The 12,056-nt window shown below is 35.7% G+C and overlaps 1 pseudogene; it reads right to left on the bottom strand.

Annotated features, from left to right (window-relative positions):
* Positions 1-735: 735 nt before the first annotated feature.
* Positions 736-1,724, bottom strand: LOC126766181 (uncharacterized; annotated as a pseudogene).
* Between the last annotated feature and the right edge of the window lie 10,332 nt (positions 1,725-12,056).

Here is a 12,056-nt window from a genome sequence, read left to right as displayed (position 1 = left end):
TTCCGAATCTCCGATACCGGAAACTGCTAACGATGATTTAGATTTTTATACTCTCGCAACAATGTTGCTAAGGAGAGTATTATAGTTTTGTTCACATAACGGTTGTTTGTAAGTCCTAAAACTAAAAGAGTCAGATATAGGGTTATATATACCAAAGTGATCAGGGTGACGAGTAGAGTCGAAATCCGGATGTCTGTCTGTCCGTCCGTCCGTCTGTCCGTCCGTCCGTCCGTGCAAGCTGTAACTTGAGTAAAAATTGAGATATCATGATGAAACTCGGTACACGTATTCCTTGGCTCGATAAGAAGCTTAAGTTCGAAGATGGGCAAAATCGGCCTACTGCCACGCCCACAAAATGGCGGAAACCGAAAACCTATAAAGTGTCATAACTAAGCCATAAATAAAGATATTAATGTGAAATTTGGCACAAAGGATCGCATTAGGGAGGGGCATATGTGGACGCAATTTTTTTGGAAAAGTGGGCGTGGCCCCGCCCCCTACTAAGTTTTTTGTACATATCTCGGAAACTACTATAGCTATGTCAACCAAACTCTACACAGTCGTTTTCTTCAGGCATTTCCATATACAGTTCAAAAATGGAAGAAATCGGATAATAACCACGCCCATCTCCCATACAAAGGTTATGTTGAAAATCACTAAAAGTGCGTTAACCGACTAACAAAAAACGTCAGAAACATTCAATTTTACGGAAGAAATTGCAGAATGAAGCTGCACCCAGGCTTTTTTTAAAAATTGAAAATGGGCGTGGCCTCGCCCACTTATGGACCAAAAACCATATCTCAGGAACTACTCAACCGATTTCAATGAAATTCGGTATATAATATTTTCTTAACACCCTGATGACATGTACGAAATATGGGTGAAATCGGTTCACAACCACGCCTTCTTCCAAAATAACGCTATTTTGAATTCCATCTGATGCCTCTTCTGAATAATACGAGTATATACATTAGGAACAAATGATGATAGCGGAATAAAACTTTACAAAAATACGGTATTTGAAAAATATGTAAATGACGTATAATGAAATCTCGATTATCACTTTATTGTGCGAGAGTATAAAATGTTCGGTGACACCCGAACTTAGCCCTTCCTTACTTGTTTAATATATAATTGATTTGCTAATCTCGTCGTTATAAAGTTCATTTGTGAAGCAGAATCGAGGATCGCGCGACATGGTATTAGTGATCCGACACTGTTGCGAACGAAAACAATAGCAGTTGCAAGAAGCACACATTCAGTTGAACAAGAGTGTGACTGAGGTGAAGGTGAGCGACTTTTTGATGTCCTTGTGACGAGGACAGCTGGCTGTGATGGACCAGGTGTGGTTTCAGAAATACCAGTTACGGCTGGGTGGACTTGAGTAAAATGCAGCAGGGTATGATGCTCCATTGAACAACAGCGACATGTAGAAGATTTACATTGCTGCACCTGATGTCCTGGTTTGAGACAATTTATGCACAGATGTGCTCTTTTGGCTTCCTTCCACCTGTCACTTGGACATAAACTTGCGAATAGTGGGCACGTGTACACAATATGGTCATGTTTTTGCAAATCGCACAATTTTTGGTGGAAGTCTTAGAAACAACAAATGCATTTTTACGATACTTTGTATTGCTCACCTGTGTGCTAGGTGTTTTTGTTACCATAGCATGAGTCACATTTTCTAATGTTTAACATCTCCTCTGCAAGAACGTAGCCATATCCGTCCACGTGGGTAACTCCTCAACTGGTATCTTTTCTTCCCACAATGCGTGTGTTTCGGGATCTAATTTCTGTGCAGCGATATACTGAAATAAACAATCAGCTATTTGTTCAATCGTACCCAACGAATGCAAGGCTCGAACAGGCGATATTAATTTGTCCACCAGCGAACGCAACTCTCCTGATTTTTCGTCAGTGCTCACCCTCTGCAATCCGAATAGCTCTTGAATGTGTGCCTGAAAAATCAAACGTCGATTACTGAATCTTTGACTAAGTAATTTCATAGCAATTGTGTAGTTTTCGTCACGCATTTCAAGTGATTGGATAGTATCCAGTACTGCTCCCTTCAGGCATGAACGAAGATGCTGGAATTTTTCCAAGTTTGACAATTCTGTGTCATCGTGTACTATTGTTTGAAACATGCCAAAAAAGTTCGGCCAATCAGTATACGCTCCTCCAAATGACGGTAGCTGCAACTGCGGCAGACGAGACTTTGGTTGTTTCATCACAATGACCGATGGCTGCTCCTGTAAAGGTTGATTTCTCGTAGATGACATTACTTGAAGATCCAATTTGCTTAACTCCCTCGTAAACGCTGCCTTAACTCTGATGAAAGTCGCAGCGAATTCATCGCGAGTGGTGGTTTCAAGCTCATCAGGGTCCTCTTCCTCCAATTGTGACTGCGTTAATTCGAATTGATGTTGCATACGATCGAGCTGTTCTGATCTGACTGACAGCTCTGCGTGATCCATGGAATTAAGTTCTTCCATACCAAGTGGTGTTGAATTTAATTTGCGTAAAATGGCTTCACTTTTTCTTTTTAAGAAAGACATTTTTTTCTTAAACTTGTATGTATGACCGCTCGAATGTTGCGAGGTAACTGTTTGCACGGCAAACTGTTTATATTATTAATGCGGTTTAAATGAAACTGTTTTGCTAAATTAATAGTTGAAGTTCGTGATTTGTACACTGTATATTTTTGCACGGCAAAATAGGAGAAAAACCACGACCAACAAAACTATTAACCGCGGTGAGTTAACTGTAGGATCTGGTAATCTGTACAGGGTACTGCGAAAGGAGCAACAAAGTATGCAAATTAACTAACTGCATGCGGTATCACGCTGGGGTCACCAACAAATGTATGTCGTCGCGCAAGAATTTTTGCGCTCGAACGAATAGCGATGAAAAGCAAAATAGAACAAAAAAGCCGAATGCGTGTTGTTTTGTTCACGTTATAAAAGCGAATGTAATTTATTTAAGCAATTGTTACATCTAATGTATGACAGGATTGCAGAGTGCCAAAATTTACAAAAAGTAGTAGGTGATGCCTCTCATCCGAGGCTGGTTATAGCTCTTCACTGGGGTTGTTTTTTTACGTGGCGGGTCCCAAACCCAACGCACGACCCTTGTAGGGAATGTTTCGCCTTCTCACTTTAGCTCGCCTTCGAACGGATGTTCTTAGGCTACCCAGAGGATACTTGGTCAAAGACCGGAAGTAGTGAGCTGCTTGAGCCATGTGTAAAAGAATCGTTTCTGGCTATTCCCAAGTGAATGGCGCTCAGAGAACTTTCCTCACTTGCGTGAACTTCTACACATGACACCATCCTCCGCCCAGAGCATACTTAAATTATGGAGGGAACACTTCTCCTGCCTGTTGAATGGCAGTGAACGCACAACACCAGGAGAAGGAGAACCCGATTCCCTAATCGATGACGATGGAGCAGACGTTCCATTACCCGACCATGAAGAAGTTCGAATAGCAATTGCCCGCCTCAAGAACAACAAAGCGGCAGGGGCCGATGGATTGCCGGCCGAGCTATTCAAACACGGCGGCGAACAACTGAGAAGGTGCATGCATCAGCTTCTTTGTAAAATATGGTCGGACGAAAGCATGCCCAACGATTGGAATTTAAGTGTGCTATGCCCAATCCATAAAAAAGTAGACCCCACAATCTGCGCCAACTACCGTGGGATTAGCCTCCTCAACATCGCATATAAGGTTTTATCGAGCGTATTGTGTGAAAGATTAAAGCCCACCGTCAACAAACTGATTGGACCTTATCAGTGTGGCTTTAGACCTGGCAAATCAACAACCGACCAGATATTCACCATGCGCCAAATCCTTGAAAAGACCCGTGAAAGGAGAATCGACACACACCACCTCTTCGTCGATTTCAAAGCTGCTTTCGACAGCACGAAAAGGAGCTGCCTTTATGCCGCGATGTCTGAATTTGGTATCCCCGCAAAACTAATACGGCTGTGTAAACTGACGTTGAGTAACACCGAAAGCTCCGTCAGGATCGGGAAGGACCTCTCCGAGCCGTTCGATACCAAACGAGGTTTCAGACAAGGCGATTCCCTATCGTGCGACTTTTTCAACCTGCTTTTGGAGAAAATAGTTCGAGCCGCAGAACTAAATAGAGAAGGTACCATCTTCTATAAGAGTGTACAGCTGCTGGCGTATGCCGATGATATTGATATCATCGGCCTCAACATCCGCGCCGTTAGTTCTGCTTTCTCCAGGCTGGACAAGGAAGCACAGAAAATGTGTCTGGCAGTGAACGAAGGATAGACGAAAAATCTCCTGTCATCAAACAAACAGTCGTCGCACTCGCGACTTGGCACTCACGCCACTGTTGACAGTCATAACTTTGAAGTCGTAGATAATTTCGTCTATCTTGAACCCGCGTAAACACCACCAACAATGTCAGCCTAGAAATCCAACGCAGGATAACTCTTGCCAACAGGTGCTACTTCGGACTGAGTAGGCAATTGAGAAGCAAAGTCCTCTCTCGACAAACAAAAACCAAACTCTATAAGTCACTCATAATTCCCGTCCTGCTGTATGGTGCAGAGTCTTGGACGATGTCAACAACGGATGAGTCGACATTGCGAGTTTTCGGGAGAAAAGTTCTGCGAAAGATTTATGGTCCTTTGCGCGTTAGCCACGGCGAATACCGCATTCGATGGAACGATGAGCTGTACGAGATATCCGACGACATCGACATAGTTCAGCGAATTAAAAGACAGCGGCTACGCTGGCTAGGTCATGTTGTCCGGATGGACGAAAACACTCCAGCTCTGAAAATATTCGACGCAGTACCCGCCGGGGGAAGCAGAGGAAGAGGAAGACCTCCACTCCGTTGGAAGGACCAAGTGGAGAAGGACCTGGCTTCGCTTGGAATATCCAATTGGCGCTACGTAGCGAAAAGAAGAAACGACTGACGCGCTGTTGTTAACTCGGCTATAATCGCGTAAGCGGTTTCTACGCCAATTAAGAAGAAGAAGTAGGTGATGCCACTTAATTATCAGGTGGCGCTCTGAGTGCTCTGAACAATTAACATTAACTACATAAAGGGTCAAGATAATCTTGTTGCAGACTTTTTGAGTAGAATTAGATGCGATGAAATACATATACTTAACTCATCAACTCAATTCTCTATATAATAATACCGATGATAATGAGACGAGACATTCTCAGGAAGAATAGCAAATAATTCTTAGAGATGATAAAATCAAACACTTTGAATATAAACATAACAAAAAGAAAATATTTATTAATATAACTGACTTAGAAACAAATTTCGAACATTTATTAACAGAACATATAAGTACTGGAAAAGTAAGTATATTTTCTGCCTTGGACGATCATAAATACAATATTTTGCAACAAAAAATAATTAAACTTATTCGAAAGGAACGGAAATGGGAAATTTGTAAGATGTTCGTACAATGCAAAAGAAATAGAAAGTGAAGACGAAGTTTATACGAGTAAAGAGATCCAAAGAGGCATAAATGAATATTATGAGGGTTTAAAACGGCTGATATATGTATTTCCGGAAACTTAAAGAATGCATACAGAATAAATAATTACGATATTTGTAGCAGATGTTAATACGGTCGCAACCCACTTAAAGAACAATTTAAATTTACAGATATTCCGATGGGCATAAAGCAAATAATACATATGGATGTGTATACAAATTCCAAATGCAATTTCTTATCCTTTATAGACCATTTTTCGAGGATCGTAATAATCAAACGATAATTTGCATTTATCAATTGATAAGTTTCTACTGCTTTTTATCTGGAAGATCGTAATAATCAAACGATAATCGAAAAATTACGACTTTACAAATCCCAAAGAGGAAATTTTTATAAAATTATAACTGATAATGAGTTCAAGAGCGTTAATATAAAAGATTTTCTTAAAATTGAAAACATAGATTTACATTTTGTTAAGCCAAATAACCACACAGCAATAGTGATATTGAGCGACTCTATAGTACATTAACGGAAAAAATAAGAATTTTGTATATTGAAAACAAAGCATTAAACATAAAAGATAAAATGAGTAAGGCTGTAGAATTCTATAATAATAGCTATCATTCGTTCAAGAGATAAACTAATCGATGTTGAATATGGGAATTGTATAGTAATTATTTATGAAAATATTTTAAAATTTTAAACAAATTGTCTTAAAAAAAGAAATAAAACGAGAGAAATATTTATGGATTATTGGAAAGAAGGATATATCAAAAACTATAAATCTTTACGACATAAAAACGAACCTACGTTTAGATTTATTAATTTACAAAACATAAAAATAATATTGAAATTTGAAGGGAAACATCAAAATCTCATTTAAATTTATTTAAAATTTGTATTAAAGTCAGGAGAGTTTTAAATTTAAGCGATGGAGAAATTATGTATGTAAACATGTCTACAAAAACTATATTTATAAACATTGTATATTATGTTACACTTAAACTGCCGACAACATTTTCCTATTTTCTTTAAGCTCTCGAGCTAAAAATACAATAAAGCATTAAGTTTTGATCACTCTTCGGAATCGGATGTTTTAATATACATGATGAGTGTAACATCATATGGATGGTAACCCAAGCGGATCAATGGCGGCGAACGTGCAGCCTACGGAAAAATGTGACGAAACTTTCAAGTGTCATTCTAATATAAAAGTAGGTACCTAAAATTGTAATTTGTATTGTTTGTGAAAGTGTTTTTCATGAAGCAGATTTTAACAAGTATAAAAGTAAAAAGGGTTTATATGTCGGAAAACGATTAGTGGTGTGTTCTGATCATAACCTTGAAAACATAACCTCTGCCGACCACGCCAGACTTGATGAAAATGCTAAGAAAATTATCGCACATGTAAAACTGCGTGAAAAAGAGGAGCTTAAAACATGTCTCAGTGCTAGTGTTTTGTTGGATACATCAAACCCTCAAGAACTACTAAATAAAACAGTGAGGAATATTGATGATCAACTGATCAACGACAAAGTGGAAATTGAACTATTGCGGGACTTAAACTCAGAATTAAAATCTAAAAATCAATTATTAACTGATCTTTTAGAATTGCGCAAAGCTGAAGTAAACAAAAGTAAATCTTATACTGAAATTCTAAAAGGAAACACTAAAGAAAAAGTTATGGCAAAGGTCCCTGATATTGTTATAAGAACAAAAAACAAGTCAGTAAATAAAAATTATGCTCACATCGTCAAAAATAATATTATAACGAATACCAGTGTGCAGATAAAAATCGTCTTATCAACAAAAGCAGGTGATATTATTGTAAACTGTAAAAATAAAGAAGATGTCTCCAGAACCAAGACAGTGCTTGCTGAAAAACTTGGTGATAATTATGAAGTTGATCAGGAAAAACTAAACTCGCCTAAAATAAAAATATTTGATATAGAAAGTGCCATGAGTAAGGAATTTTTTAGGTTGGTAGTACTGTCAGTCACATTTATGTTAAATTTCATGTCAAAATATTGATTAGTGTTTGAGATACGTGTCGTTTTGTGAGCTGCTAAAAGTGTGTTTTTCGTTTTTTGCGATGTCGAAATTTGTTGAGCAAAGAATTTGCATTAAATTTTGTTTACGGAATCCATTTTCTGCTGCGGATACGTCAACAAGGAATATTATTTGAACTTTATGAGTCGTTTGCGTAACGCTATCCGCCTAAAATGGCCGGAATTGTGGAAAGACCATTCTTGGTTTTTACACCACGATAATGCACCATCCCATACTGCCCACGTAATTCGTGATCATTTCGCCAAAAACTCAACCCATATCGTTCCGCAACCACCGTATTTACCTGATCTGGCGCCGTGCGACTTCTGGCTGTTCACCAAGCTCAAAAAACCGCTCCGGGGACACCGTTTTTATACGATAGAGGAGATTCAAGCCGCAGCGAAGACGGAAATGAAGGCCATCCCGGAAAGTGACTACAACCAGTGTTTCGAAGATTGGAAAATCCGTTGGCATAAGTGCATTGCATCGGGAGGGGATTACTTTGAAGGGGATGAAATTGATTTGGAAGAATAAATAAAGAATTTTAAAAATAAGTACAATGTCACCTTATTTTTTGGGCACAGTATGTAATAGAAACAGTGCTTTCTTTGACGGTGATTATAATATCGTTGCTGACTTTAGTAGTGGTAAAAATAAACGTGACATAATATTAAAAGTGTCTCCTAATATCTATCTTAGTATCATGACATCGAGATTAGTCTACATCGGGTATAAAAGCTGTCGTGTCTTTGATGCTTTTGACTTAAGTATGTGTTACAACTGCGGCCGCGCCAATCACCGCCGCGAAAAATGTAATAATGAAACTGTGTGTCTAATCTGCGCTGGAAATCATGACACCAGAAAGTGTACCAGTACTGTACTAGTACTGTCAAGATGTATTTCAATAATCAGTATAATAAGAGTAGCTGTATAGAGCACGAAGCAACTGATGTCAGCGCCTGTAAATTTCTTAAATTTAAATTTAATAAAATTATTAAGTGTACTGATTATCCGATGAGCCCATTGATACCGACATATATTGGTTAATTACCAGTACTGGAGAGGGCGCCAACATCGCAATACTAAACTATCTACTACTAATACTACTATACATGGATATAGACAGTGATCAAGATGCAAACTGTGTAATTGAAGAATCTGCGGTTAGCTTAGAAGATTTAAACGTAAAAATTAGTGATCGGGATACCACATGTTAATATTGTAAGCTTAAATGCTAATTATGAGAAACTTGAGGTATTCCTTAACAGTTTACAATCCAAACCACATGTCATAGTATGTACAGAAACGTGGAATTTAATAACTTATCAATTTTTTGCATTAAAGGATTATAGCATACACTATAATCACATTATGGTAAATAGAGCGGATGGGGTTGTAATTTATGTATTAAATTGTTTGGTGCAAACAATAACGGTAGATATTAATGGTCGCTCCAATTTTATCTCTACTAACATATATATTAATAATAACTCACATTTAAAAATAACTGGAGTTTATAGATGCCATGATATAAGTAAAGATGAATGTATAGACAACTTAAAAAACTATGCTGAATCTAATGTGAAAGTCAAAAATCACATAATAGTAGGCGACTTCAATATAAATTTAAAAGACATGGACTATCACGCGGACTTACTCATATCTGAACTCTTAAACTTAAATTACATTTCATATTTCAATGATACCACTAGACCAAACAACGACAATGGAACTTGTATAGATAATATGTTCGTTAAGACTAACATTAATAATATTAACTCAATTACATAAAAACATACGCTTACTGATCACTATGCAATATGTTAAAAACAGTAAGGAACCCGAAACATATCTTAATTATAAATTACTGGTAAAGAAGTGTAATGATGTAGCTTGGAGTGACATAGTATTATGTATACAGGATCCTAATATTGCAATTAATAACTTAATAGATAAAATTCAAACTAAGAAGCAAAATGCTCATATAAAACCTAATAACAATAAACATAAACTTAAACCTCGTAAAAATTGGATCACGACTGGCATTATGAAGTCATGTCGTACCAAAGAAAAATTATATAATAAATGGAAAAGGAATAATGATAATTTTGAACTGAAAAAAAATACCTAAATTACTGTAAAAATCTAGATAAGGTAATTAAGAAGGCAAAGTGTAATTTTGAAAGAGTCACAATCATTAGTAAGGTAAATAATAGCAAGCAACTATGGAAATATATTAATCAGAAACTTAGTAGAAATTTAAATAAATTAAATTATATAGATCTAATAATTGACAATGGTTTAAAGATTAAAAATTCAACCCGAATAGCTGATACATTTGTAAATTTCTTTAGTAATGTTGGTGTTGACTTAGCGGCTAAAATGAAAACCACAGGTAACAAAACTAATATTAGAATAGAGAAAAATGTAAAATCAATCTTTTTAAATCAAACAGATGAAATAGAAATACGGAAAATAATTAACAGTCTGAAAGACAAAGCTGGAGGTGTTGATGGTATTAATACAAAAGTTTTAAAATTAATAAGCAATTTCATTAGCAAACCACTAGAATATATATTTAACAGCTTTAAAATTAATTTTGTATGGCCAGATACACTAAAATGAGCAGAAATCCTACCAATTCATAAATCAGGTGATAAATGTAAAACTGCTAACTATCGTCCAATCTCTTTAATCTCTAGCTTAGCTAAAATTTTTTAAAAGATAATACATGAGCGTCTCCACAACTTTGTAACTGATTGTAAAATTATAAATAATAATCAATATGGCTTTTTGAAAAGTAAAGGCACCGAAGCTGCTATTGTAGATATTACTAATTTTATATACACAAACCTTGATCAGAATAATAAAACAGTAATGGGTTTTCCTGATTTAGCCAAAGCATTTGACACGGTAGATCACGTAAGATCTTAATTGAAAAATTATACAAATATGGAATCAGAGGCATAACAGCTGGCTTAATAAATAATTATTTATCAAACAGATACCAAGTTTTTAAATGTATGATTGTTAAAAGTAAAGCATGTAAAGTACAAATTGGTGTACCACAAGGCACGGTCCTTGGGCCACTGTTATTTATATTATACATATGTAAATGATATTTTCAATCTATCACCTGAAAATAATATATGTAGCAGCGTACGATGATCATACAATAATAAAATGCTCCTGTAAAACTTGGGATGAGGCTCAAACCAAAATGACTGAATTAATGGATAAGATTGGGAATTGGCTGTGCAATAATTATCTAACTCTTAATGTAGATAAATCCAATTATATAACTTTTGGTGTCTATAAAGATAGTATACCAAATAATTTTGAGATAACGATATATGATACGGTAATTAGCAGGGTTGAGCATTGTAAATATTTGGGCCTAATTTTTGACTGCCATATGAGATGGTATGAACATATCAAAGAGGTCATAAAAGAACTAGATACTTTACTTTTATATTCTCTAAGTTCAGAAACATAATGAATAAAAAAAACTGCAGAAGATTTACTACGCCCTATTCCATAATATTGTCAATTATAATATCATTGCCTGGGGCGGTAGTTATAAAAATGTAATGAACAATCTTGTACGTATAAGAATTCAAACTAAATTAATCAGTGCTATTTGTGAAAAAAATGATAGTACACACATACTAGGTATTAAAGATAAATTCATAGTAGAATCTTCATTCTATCATTACGATTTCTGTAAAAAAGAATATTATAACTACAAGGGTATAACCAAAGCTAAGTCTTTAGTATTACCAAAGATTAATAAGAACATAGCATATAAGAACTCAAAATAGATATATAGCAGGTAAGTACTATAATTACCAAAGGATTTAAAGTCACTAAACATTAAAAGAAAAAATGATAAAAGAAAAATTGTAAAGTGGATTGTAACGCTATAGATTAAAATTTAGAACGCAAAGTCGTTGCATAATTTTAATAATGCTTGTATGGAATAAGATAATAATTGTAATAACTAGTTTTCCAGGCCTCTATAGGTGCATACTATTTATGTATATACTTTGTATCCTGGTGATTAAATAAATAAATTAAATAAATAAAAATAACCCGCGTTTTTCTCGAAACGACATTTTTCAAAATTGCTGGCATCATAACTCAACGAGAAATTAACCGATTGACTTCAAACTAAAACTAGGTGTTGTTGATTACATTTAGTATACAATGACCTACGATCTCTTTGATTGGTTGAAAATTGTCAATTTGGCATTAAAAAAACGACCATTTTTTACCTAAAAAAACGATTTTTTTTTTTCAAAATGACGCCATTTTGTTAATTTTTGATATTTTTCAAAAATCGTAGGTCATTGTAAAGAAAATATCTTTGAGCTTAATAAACTATTACAATTTTTTTGTTTCAGCTACTCAATCGGCCGGAATCATGCCAGCAGTTGGGACACTTTTTTTGGCACCTCCGAAGACAGCCCATAACTTCGTTATTTTTCAAAATTTTTGTGAAAAAAATCTTTAAATAT

The sequence above is a fragment of the Bactrocera neohumeralis genome, unplaced genomic scaffold (genome assembly GCF_024586455.1).
Source record: "Bactrocera neohumeralis isolate Rockhampton unplaced genomic scaffold, APGP_CSIRO_Bneo_wtdbg2-racon-allhic-juicebox.fasta_v2 cluster11, whole genome shotgun sequence".
NCBI classification, from domain to species: domain Eukaryota; kingdom Metazoa; phylum Arthropoda; class Insecta; order Diptera; family Tephritidae; genus Bactrocera; species Bactrocera neohumeralis.
This window is presented reverse-complemented; position numbering and strand designations above follow the sequence as displayed.